The 12,076-nt window shown below is 47.1% G+C and overlaps 1 protein-coding gene across 2 annotated transcripts in view; it reads left to right on the top strand.

The window, feature by feature from the left end:
* The window catches only part of acads (acyl-CoA dehydrogenase short chain), a 239,708-nt gene that overhangs the window by 144,572 nt on the left and 83,060 nt on the right, over window positions 1–12,076 (top strand). The window lies entirely within an intron of this gene.

The raw sequence follows: 12,076 nt of genomic DNA, 5'->3' as shown, positions 1-12,076 counted from the left end.
TATCTCATCATTTGCCTGCAATATTAATATTCCAAAGCCACATCGTGCTCCCCTGCTGTCCAGTAGCCTTTGAACAGTACTTGTCGAAACACAGTGGCCCCAATCCACTTCCACTATCTCACACCACCTTTTGCTGGTGTTGCCATATTCTCCATTTTGCCGGTACCCGGGGGGTTCTCGACGGCGTGGGGCTGCCCCACAATGGGAAACCCCACTGACCAGCCACCGTAATGGAGAATCCCGCCAGCGGGTCGGGGCAGAAACGTGGCGCGGCGGGGCAGAGAATCCTGCCCATGGTACATGCAAGAGTCCAAAATGAGCCAATTCATTCCAGAAGTATTGACATAAATGTTATGGTCGGTACCCCATACTCCACACAGACAGTTGCCTGAGGTTGGAATCGAACCTGGGTCCCTGGCACTGTGAGGCAGCAGTGCTAACCACTGTGCCACCATGCCGCCCCAACAATACAACCAAGCAGTCAATGCTTCAGAATGTTTCCTAAATTCTGTTCATGTCAGTCTGCTGCTCCTGTAATCTTTTGGGGGGCTTCCCCAAATGACTCCTGATATGAAAGGCCAATATTTTAATGAAGGCGCTAACGTGCTCATACACCTGTGGCATTGTTCATGGCATGTAGGGATTCCCTGAGACATTGCAGGCCCTTGGTCCGAGAATGGCAGCATCCGGGAAGTGGCCCCTGAGGCTTAGCATCTCCAACCAACTGATCGTCTCTGATGCTGTTCTTTGTTGGCCCTGTCCACGGCTGCTGATGCCTCTACCATTTGCTCCAGCTCAAATGTGGTGAGGCTCACCTTGTGTTCCGCATTCTGACCATGCTAACTTTCCACTTTGCTGGTACAGGGTGCACTTGACATCTGAGACAGTGAAACCTCAGAGTCAAGCTCTTTCTCTTAGATTGGTGAGGTGTCCAAAATCGCCTGATGCTACTCCCCCAGGGCATTGGCCCTTGGAAGAGAGAAAACATCAGTTACTCTACCTCCCATCGCTCAGTAGCTGCTTCAGCGGACTTCTGACTGACCATCAACTCTGAACTACTGGAAACAAATGCACAAAACCTCTTTGGGCAGCTGACATCATAGTGACCGCAAAATCTTAAGTCACTTGCATGGACAGGCAAGATGCTTCCTATCTCCCTCTACTTTTCCTTCAAGGTGACGATCAAGAGTGTTAAGAGTGATTTTTCCCATCACAGCATCATAAGGCACATTCACATCCAATGATCATGGCAATTTACTGTCCATGTGTTTAACCGTACACCCTCCAGAAGCTACATTGCTGAGAGCCCTTTCTTTGGGCGAGGAGTCAATATGGGCACACAGCTGCTGACCTCCTGCTCAATCTGTTTAGTCTGGCTGGCAGGCCTATCTCTGCTGCAATCCAGATGCAAAATGTTCTTGTGGGTTATCAGAACCTCCAGGGAGGCTTTCTGAATCGTGGGGCTGCCTTTCCAAAACTGCTGACCATGTTAATGCTCTCTGTAATTGGATACTCTGTAATAATACAGGCTGGCTTCAACCATATTTAAGGCTGATGGGCACCCTTTAAGTAGAGCTGACTGAATGCATGCTGCCATCCCCAAAATGATGATGGTCGCTCAGGTGAACCCCCAATTAGTCACCTTCCACAAAGATTCTGACAGACGTTCCCTATGGCCATGAATGGCATTGGGACCCAGAAAAAGTTCTAACATCAGATTCATGAAACTGCTTGTAAGATCCAGCCCTTTGGTCCCCACAATAAACTCAGTTCCCTATCTACCAACTCCCCTTGACCACTGAGGCTGAATTCGATCATTCACAATTATATTTGACACATAAATGAACCTCTGAACATATATCACCTTCATCACCAAGACTGACTATTTCCATCTCTGTAATATCGACTGTCCATTCCTGCCTCAATTCAACTGCTTGTGAAACGCTCCCAACTTGACTATTCCTGTGCTCTCATGGCCATCCTTCCATCTTCCACCTGATGAATTTGCACAAACCTTTGCTGCCCATATCCTAGTTTCCACCGTGTCCTATTCACCTATTGCCCCTCTGCTCATTTACCTACATTGACTCCCGGTTTAGTAATGCCTCAATTTTTAAAAATTATTATCCTTATTTTCAAATCCTGGCGTTGTTGTATGTCTGCAAACTTTTCAATCCCTTCAAACTCTTCTAATTCTGGTCTCCAGCACATCATAATTTGAATCACCCCATCATTGATGACTGTGCCTTCAGCGGTTCACCCCCTACGTTTCGGAATTCCCTCCCCAAACCTCTGCATCTCTCTCTCCTCCTTAAAGTCTATCCTTTTCACCAAAAAGCCTGCCCTAATGTCTCCTGCATGACTTGCCATTGGTTTTAGTGAAATAATACTCTTGGGACATTTTAAAACTGAGTGAGCTTTACCCTGCATCTAGCTTTACTATACTTAATGCTGGGAATCTCGATACTAACAATGGGTGCTTGAATATAGAACATACTGGCACAGGGCGGGCATCAGGCAACTGAGGGACATGTTCATAGAGGGGAGGTTTGCGAGCCTGGGAGAGCTGGAGGAGAAATTTGAGCTCTCCCCGGGGAACACGTTTAGATACCTGCAGGTGAAGGCATTTGCCAGACGACAGGTGGAAGGATTTCCCTTGCTTCCCGATAGAGGGGTGAGTGATAGGGTGCTGTCAGGGGTCTGGGTCGGAGAAGGGAAGGTCTCGGACATCTACAAAATAATGCAGGAGGTGGAGGAGGTATCGATAGAGGAGCTGAAAGACAAGTGGGAAGCGGAGCTGGGAGAGCAGATAGAAGATGGGACATGGGCGGATGCCTTAGAGAGGGTCAATTCGTCGTCGTCGTGCGCAAGGTTGGGCCTCATCCAATTTAAGGTGCTGCACAGAGCCCATATGACGGGGACTAGGATGAGTCGGTTCTTTGGGGGTGAGGACAGGTGTGTTAGGTGTTCGGGAAGCCCTGCGAACCATGTACATATGTTCTGGATGTGCCCGGCACTGGAAGAGTTCTGGGAGGGGGTGGCGGGGACGGTATCGAGAGTGGTGGGAACCAGGGTCAAACCAGGGTGGGGGCTAGCGATTTTTGGGGTTGGGGTGGAGCCAGGAGTACAGGAGGCAGGGGAGGCCGGAATATTGGCCTTTGCGTCCTTGGTAGCTCGGAGAAGGATCTTGATTCAGTGGAGGGACACAAGGCCACCAAGTGTTAACACCTGGTTAAACGACATGGCAAGCTTCATCCAATTGGAAAGAATCAAATTCGCCCTGAGAGGGTCGGTACAGGGGTTCTTCCGGCGGTGGCAGCCCTTCCTTGACTTTCTGGATCAGAGATAGGAACTGGAGGCCGAAACAGCAGCAACCCGGGGAGAAAGGGGGGGGGGGAAGGGAGGGGGGGGGGATAGCAACGAAGGGAGCACGTCAGCGGGGGGTCGCGGGCAATGACTGCCCGAGGCCATCGGCAGAAAGGGAAAAACGGTTGGGTTGCTAGACTGGTAGCGCGGGGGGGGGGGGGGGGGGGGGGGGGGGGGGAGGGGGGGGGGGGGGGGGGGGGGGGGGGGGGGGAGGAGGGTGGGGGGGTGCGCGCGGGGGAGGGCGTGGGGAGGATTTTCCAGGGGGGATTTGTTGTGTTATAATTTAAAATGTAGTAGGGGTAAATGTTTGTATCGAAAAATTTCAATAAAAATTATTTAAAAAAAAAAAAAAGAATATAGAACATACAGTGCAGAAAGAGGCCATTCGGCCCATCGAGTCTGCACCGACCCACGTAAGCCCTCACTTCCACCCTATTCCCCTAACCCAATAACCCCCCTTCAACCTTTTGGACACAAAGGACAATTTAGCTTGGCCAATCCATCTAACCTGCATGTCTTTGGACTGTGGGAGGAAACTGGAGCACCCGGAGGAAACCCACGCAGACACAACGAGAACGTGCAGACTCTGCACAGACAGTGGCCCAGCGGGGAATCGAACCTGGGACAATGGTGCTGTGAAGCCACAGTGCTAACCACTATGCTACCCTGCTGCCCTGAAATGGAAGGTGTTTGCAAGCAGTAATTTTCCTGATCTTGATAGGCAGAGAAGGAAAATAAAAAAATAAGGTACAAAGCATAATTTGTGTCATGAAGGTGTTTATGTTGAATAGTATGTAGCAGCTGTTCTCGGCTCTCATAAAGTGGACTCTTTGTTTGTGGTTCAAAGCTGTGCTGGTTTACTTTGATGTCCTGGTCTCGCTCTTCAATGATATATGTGACCACAGGCCTAAAAAAAGATTTTGGCAGCCAGAAGCTTAAAAATACTATTTTAATTTTGTTTTATCAAAGAGATCTGTTCAGAAAGTGTTTCAGCGTCTACCCTCATTCTGCATTTTTGTGCTATTACGGCATAGTAACCTTTAGTACAGAAAACTGGATTTCCTGCACCATGTTACTACCCATTCAATGTTCAGGATTTCTTTTGACTGTACTTCATAAAGTGAGCCTGCATATCTTTATATTCCTACAAAGGATTTCTCAAGTTAATGTAAAAGATTTGGTATGGTCATATTTTATTTTGCAATGTGTGAGCCCAGTGTATGATTCATCAAAGGGCAATTGTGCAAATCATTTATTGGCTGAGATTTCTTGTTCAGCATAACTTTCTTCCCATGTACAGGGAATAAAATGGGCCAGGATAGGCCAGTAAATTGTAAGGCTTATTGTATTTGACATTGACCCAGATTTTGCAGTCACTATGATGACAGCTGCCCATAGAGATTTGGTGGGTTACAGAGTGGAGACCTGCTGTCACCGGTATCAGATTCAGCAATGCCCTGTGGCATCGATGAGCTGGGCAAAAAACAGCGTGGCTCTGCAGCAAATGAGATTTAAAATCTTCACTGAGACCTGCAGGGCTGAATCTAAACTCTCAAAAGTCCATGGAGTAGAATTGCATCAGAGATTAGAATGCGGAAAATCTGGAACAGTAACTGAACCCTGTCATTTCCACTTTTAATAGAGGTAGGATGAGGGACAGGGCGACTAACCCGCTAAACGGAAGTAGATTGGATATTTAAAAATAATAAGGCTATGTGGCCTTCCCTTTAATGGCCATTTCTTTTGTAAACACAGGCACCTTTATAGCACTGCTTGTGGGCTATGAGGGGCAGGAGAGTTCCTTCAGGCCAAACAAGTTAACCCAGTAAAGTTCATGCACACCACTACAATTTTTCTGCTGCTCACCCAAACAGCATCAGACCCCTGCACCAGCGATCCGGATTGATACCTTCAATCCCTGAGAGAACTGCAGCCTCCCTTAACCGACCGTCTGAATGAATCCCTTACGAGATCTGGACTCAACCTTTGCAATCTACAATCCCTCTCACTGTGCCGGCACACCTTCCTATGCCGCTAAACTTTGCACAACATATCCAGCTTCTTCTTCAAGTGACCTGCAGTTTGTCAAAGTAACCAGCGAGGCAAAATGCATTTAAAGGCGTCCTGTGGATATATAGCGCGGGGCATTCAGGAAACCAGTTCTGGGAAGTATAAACCAGGAATTGTAAATTAGGTTTAAAACATATACAGAAAGCAAAATAAAATGTGGGAAAGAAAAATTTGGAATAGGAACAAAAGATGAGACAGAAAAGGTGAAATAAACGTCTTCAATAATAATTAATTTCTGAAGGAATGAAACTCCACACATACAATTGTATTTTAGGACCAGAGAAGTTGTTTGCTAGTAATGATGATGGCTGATCACAGCATTAAAAATTAAATTACACCTGAAAGCACCAGCCCTTACTTTTCTGCTCTGTTTATTGGGTAGCTAGTGGGTAAATATTGCAGCTTCCTTTCCCTTACATTGATTTCAAGATCAAGTTTATCAGTGAGGCACTACTATAGGGAGGAGCAGGGTATCTTGGACGTATCTTCTGGGTTTCTACATTTAGCTGCGCATGTGTGTACGGCTGTAAGTTTCTGACCAAATTACTCCATGCTGACGAGAGCGGTATTAGTCGAAATATTACTCTGAAATCAACATCTGGACCAATGCCTTTGTGTAGCACATTGAGGTGTTTCTGTAAAGACGCTGATTTAAAATATGTTCTGCTGGAATAAAGTGCTCAGTTTCAGTGTCTCTCTTGCTGTACCTGCATGCTAACTTTATATTCCTTCAATGAGAATACCCAAGTCTCTCCAAACATCAATATTTTAAAGTTTCATTCCTTCTAAATTTATTCTACTTCCTATTCTTATGACCAAAGTGAGTAATTTCACATTTTCCCACACTGTGTCCATCTGCCCTCACTTAATTTACCTATATATTTTTGCTGCTTCCTTGTTCACAGTTTATATTCTTATACCTGCCCTTATGAAAATCGCTTATTGTCACAAGGAGGCTTCAATGAAGTTACTGTGAAAAGCCCCGAGGTTGATGTAACAGAATAAATGCAGTTCTGTAAACAGAGAGCCAACACTTTACAACAAAGTTAAACATAGCACTAATACCATTATTTAAAAGGATAACTAATTATTTGAGCAATATGAGCAAACAATGGTGTGTATGTTTAAAAGATTACCAGTTATATATGAAGTAGTACAGCTTGATTGGTATGTTTGGAGATTTTTATGTCTGTGTACAGACGCAAATCCTCCTACCTACACCTAGTTACACAATGCAGAGAATTTCCAGTGGGTCTACATTCTGGTTGAATTCCAAACATCTTCAAAACTTTACAAATTGAAAGTGAGAGTCAGTGGGCGGGATTCTCCGACCCCATGCCAGGTCGGAGAATCGGCGGGGTGGGGAGGGGGATTCACACTACGCTGCCCAACGCCAGGGCAGTCGGTGCGGTGCCGGTCGAGGGCCGCTCACCGGGGCCCCCACCCCCGCCGATTCTCTGCGCACGATGGGCTGAGTGCCCGCCGAGATAGGCCGAGTCCCGCCGGCGGCGTTGCCGTGTTGTCCTACCCGGCGGGACCTCGGCGTTCATGTTGCAGGAGGCAGCCTGGTGGGGGGGAGGGGCGATCCGACCACGGTGGGGGGCCTCCATGGTGGCCTGGCCGGCAATCGGGGCCTACCGATCGGCAGGCGGGCTTCTCCTAGTGGGGGCCTATGTTCCTCCGCTATGTTGCGTCGGGGCCGACGTGGAGAAGGCAACCCATACACATGCGCAAATTCGCGCCGGCCGTAGTGCGCATGCGTGGGCCCAGGGTGCTCGTTCTGACGCTGGTATCTGCAGCTGTAGCAGCGTGAGGCTCTCCGGTGCCATGCTGGCCCCCTGTGGGGCCGCAGAATCACTGATCCTAGGAGCCTGTTGATGCCGGCATAAAACGCTCCGGCGTTTACGTGGCATCAACACTAAGCCCCAGGATCAGAGAATCCCGCCCAGTGTTTGCAGTTATATTGTTAAAACTGTTTATTTTTTTATTTCTAAGACAACATACACAAAAGCAATTTAGTAGAATATTCATGATGTGTGCGTTTGAGATTAAAGGCACTTTAAAAACTAGCACAAGTACAATGTTTGGTATAGTATTCCACTTAATGTCTTCTTCCAAACTGCACTTATTTCAATATGACTATTACTAAAATACATTAAGAAAATGGAAAAGGTGCACAGAAGGTTCTAGAGAGGGCAGTATACGTTACAAAAATGATCTTCCATATATTACCGAAGTTGAGTTTCAAGCTGATTTTTAGGTATTCCTGCCAACCAGTTCTGAGTCCTTGCCTGGAACACCTGAGTGAATAACGTGGTTTCAGTATCTCCATTCTTTATTTTCCCGTCCTTTTTAATTTGATAAAAAACCTGCGTTGCATTGCTACATTAAAATACATCCAGAGCTAAGGCTTGATATCATGTTTTATTGCTCATATTAAATTGGATTCAGGTAATGACAGTATCATTATCTTATTTAACCTATGTGTCATTGACCTTTGTGCTTTCTGTTGCTGAGGTGGAGCTGGCCTATGGCTGCAAAATCTAATTTCTATGAGTAAACGCAATCTGGCCAACTCAGATTTAATTACTGTTTTAAGAGGAAGGTTTACAAATTGGAACATGCTTGTGAATTTCGCCAAGATAAAGAAGATTGAAATGAATGCTTATGGTTTATTTTCATTTCTATATCTTTGACGCTTTGAAGATTCGAAGATGCTCTCAACATTTATAGAGGGTGCAATAATTTAGTGATTATGTTACAGGATGAGTAATCTAGATAGATGTGGACTAATGATCCAGAGACATGGGCATTGTTGTGGTTGTTGTGATTCACAACATTACAGCGCAGTACAGGTCCTTCAGCCCTCAATGTTGCGCCGACCTGTGAAACCACTCTAAAGCCCATCTACACTATTCTCTTATCATCCATATGTTTATCCAATGAACATTTAAATGCCCTTAATGTTGGCGAGTCCACTACTGTTGGAGGCAGGTTAATCCACGCCCTTACTACTCTCTGAGTAAAGAACCTACCTCTGACATCTGTCCTATATCTACCTCCCCTCAATTTAAAGCTATGCCCCCTCGTGCTAGCCATCACCATCTGAGGAAAAAGGCTCTCACTGTCCACCCTATCTAATCCTCTGATCATCTTGTATGCCTCAATTAAGCCACCTCTTAACCGTCTTCTCTCCCTCTTCTCTCTAGGGGCTGGTTTAGCTCACCAGGCTAAATCACTGGCTTTTAAAGCACACCAAGCAGGCCAGCAGCACGGTTTGATTCCTGTACCAGCCTCCCCGGACAGGCGCCGGAATGTGGCGACTAGGGGCTTTTCACAGTAACTTAATTGAAGCCGACTCGTGACAATAAGCGATTTTCATTTTCTAACAAAAACAGCCTCAAGTCCCTCAGCCTTTCCTCATAAGATCTTCCCTCCATACCAGGCAACATCCTGGTAAATTTCCTCTGCACCCTTTCCAATGCTTCCACAACCTTCCTATAATGCGGCGACCAGAACTGCACGCAATACTCCAAATGCGGCCGTACCAGAGTTTTGTACAGCTGCAACATGACCTCATGGCTCCAAAATTCAATCCCTCTGCCAATAAAAGCTAACACACCGTACGCCTTCTTAACAACCCTCTCAACTTGGGTGGCAACTTTCAGGGATCTATGTACATGGACACCGAGATCTCTCAGCTCATCCACACTACCAAGAATCTTACCACGAGCCCAGTACTCTGTCTTCCTGTTACTCCTTCCAAAATGAATCACCTCACACTTTTCTGCATTAAACTCCATTTGCCACCTCTCAGCCCAGCTCTGCAGCTTATCTATGTCCCTCTGAAACCTGCAACATCCTTCCGCACTGTCCACAACTCACCGACTTTAGGGTCATCTGCAAATGTACTCACCCATCCTTCTACGCCTTCCTCCAGGTCATTTATAAAAATGACAAACAGCAGTGCCCCCAAAACAGATCCTTGTGGTACACCACTAGTAACTGGACTCCAGGCTGAACATTTTCCACCAACCACCACCCTCTGTCTTCTTACAGCGAGCCAATTTCTGATCCAAACTGCTAAATCACCCTGAATCCCATGCCTCCGTATTTTCTGCAATAGCCTACCGTGGGGAACCTTATCAAACGCTTTACTGAAATCCATATACACACGTCAACTGCTTTACCCTCGTCCAACTGTTTGGTCTCCTTCTCAAAGAACTCAATAAGGTTTGTGAGGCACAACCTACCCTTCACAAAACCGTATTGACTATCCCTAATCAAATTATTCCTTTCGAGATGATTATAAATCCTATCTCTTATAAACCTTTCTAAGACTTTGCCCACAACAGAAGTAAGGCTCACTGGTCTATAGTTACCGGGGTTGTCTCTACTCCCCTCCTTGAACAAGGGGACAACATTTGCTATCCTCCAGTCTTCTGGCACTGTTCCTGTAGACAATGACGACATAAAGATCAAAGCCAAAGGCTCAGCAATCTCCTCCTGAGCTTCCCAGAGAATCCTAGGATAAGTCCCATCCGGCCCAGGGGACTTATCTATTTTCACACTTTCCTGAACTGCTACACCTCCTCCTTATGAACCTCAAGCCCTACTAGTCTAGTAGCCTGTATCTCAGTATTCTCCTCGACAACATTGTCTTGTTCCTGCATGAATACTGATGACAAATATTCATTTAGCACCTCTCTTATCTCCTTAGACTCCACGCACAACTTCCCACTACTGTCCTTGACTGGCCCTACTCTTACCCTAGTCATTCTTTTATTCCTGACATACCTATAGAAAGCTTCAGGGATATCCTTGATCCTACCTGCGAAAGACTTCTCATGTCCCCTCCTGGCTCTTCTTAGCTCTCTCTTTAGATCCTTCCTAGCTAACTTGTAACTCTTGAGCGTCCTAACTGAACGTTCATGTCTCATCTTTACATAAGCCTCCTTCTTCCTCTCGACAAGTGATTCAACTACTTTAGTGAACCACGGTTCCCTCGCTTGACCACTTCCTCCCTGCCTGACAGGTACATACTTATCAAGGACACGTAGTAGCTGTTCCTTGAACGAGCTCCACATTTCAATTGTGCCCATCCCCTGCAGTTTCACTCCCCATCCTATGCATCCTAAGTCTTGCCTCATCGCATCATAATTGCCTTTCCCCCAGATATAACTCTTGCCCTGCGGTGTATACCTATCCCTTTCCATCGCTAAAGTAAATGTAACTGAATTGTGGTCATTATCACCAAAGTGCTCACCCACCTCCAAATCTAACACCTGTCCTGGTTCATTACCCAGTACCAAATCCAATGTGGCCTCGCCTCTTGTTGGCCTATCTACATACTGGGCACAATTCTCCGCCCCCCCCCACGCCGGGTGAGAGAATCGCGGGGGGGCCGGGCGAGCCCCGCCACGCCGCCCCGGCACCCGCACGAGATTCTCCCACCACCCCCAAAACGGCGCGCCGAGATTTTCGACAGGCCGCTCGGAGAATCGCCGCTTGCCGTTTATAACGGGCGAGCGGCGATTCTCCGGCCCGGATGAGCCGAGCGGCCTGCCCAATATGACGGGTTCACGCCGGCGCCAACCACACCTGGTCGCTGCCGGCGTGAACAGCGTGGAAACGCTGCGTGGGCGGCCTGGGGGGGGGGGGGGGAGGATCGAGCACCGGGAGGCGCTCAGAAGGGGTCTGGCCCGCGATCGGTGCCCACCGATCGGCGGGCCGGCGCCTCTAAAGGATGCACTCTTTTACTCCGCCGCCCCGCAAAATCAATCCTCCATGTCTTGCGAGGCTCCCGCGGGGAGGGCGGATGTCGCTGGCCAACCTGCGCATGCGCGGGTGACATAATTTACACGGCGCCGCTTTGACGCGTCTACCTATGACTATGCTAGCAGTTGTGATCATGGCACAGTCCTTGAATAGATAAGATCCTGTCTTCACACAGAGACAATAAGACCATAACATATAGGAGAAGAACTAGGCTATTCGGTCCATCGTGTCTCCTCCGCCATTCAATCATGGCTGATATGTTCTTCATTCCCATTCTACTGCGTCCTTCCCATACCCCTCATTCACTTATGAATCATGAAATTCCCTTAGTAATTAAGAACACCAAATTTATGCTTGAAGTGCTGTTACCTACAGGGCTACAGACCAAGAGCTGGAAGGTGGAATTAGACAGAATAGTACTTTCTTGGAACAAAAGAACTCGGAACAGGAGTAAGCAATTTAGCCTCTCGAGCTTGCTCCAACGTTCAATACGATCATGGATGATTTTATCATGGCCTCATCTCCCCCGTCCTACCCGTTCTTCGTAACCCTTCAACCCATTACTAAATAAAAACCTGTCTCACCCCTCCTTAAAGTTACTCACTGCCCCAGCACTCTGGGGTAGCGAATTCCAAAGATTCACAACCCTTTAGGAGAAGTAGTTTTTCCTCATCTCTGTTTTAAATTTGCTACCCCTTAACCTGAGACTATGAGCTCTCGTTCTAGAGTGCCGCACAAGAGGAAGCGTCCACTCCACGTCTACTTTACCTTTTATCATCTTATATACCTCAATTTGATCTCCCCTAATTCTTCTAAACTTCTATAGAGAGTATAGACCTAAATCCTAAACTGCTCAATCTCT

This window comes from Scyliorhinus canicula, chromosome 1 (assembly GCF_902713615.1).
Source record: "Scyliorhinus canicula chromosome 1, sScyCan1.1, whole genome shotgun sequence".
Lineage (NCBI taxonomy): Eukaryota > Metazoa > Chordata > Chondrichthyes > Carcharhiniformes > Scyliorhinidae > Scyliorhinus > Scyliorhinus canicula.
Note: the sequence above shows the minus strand (reverse complement) of the source record. Positions and strands in the feature narration are given on the sequence as shown.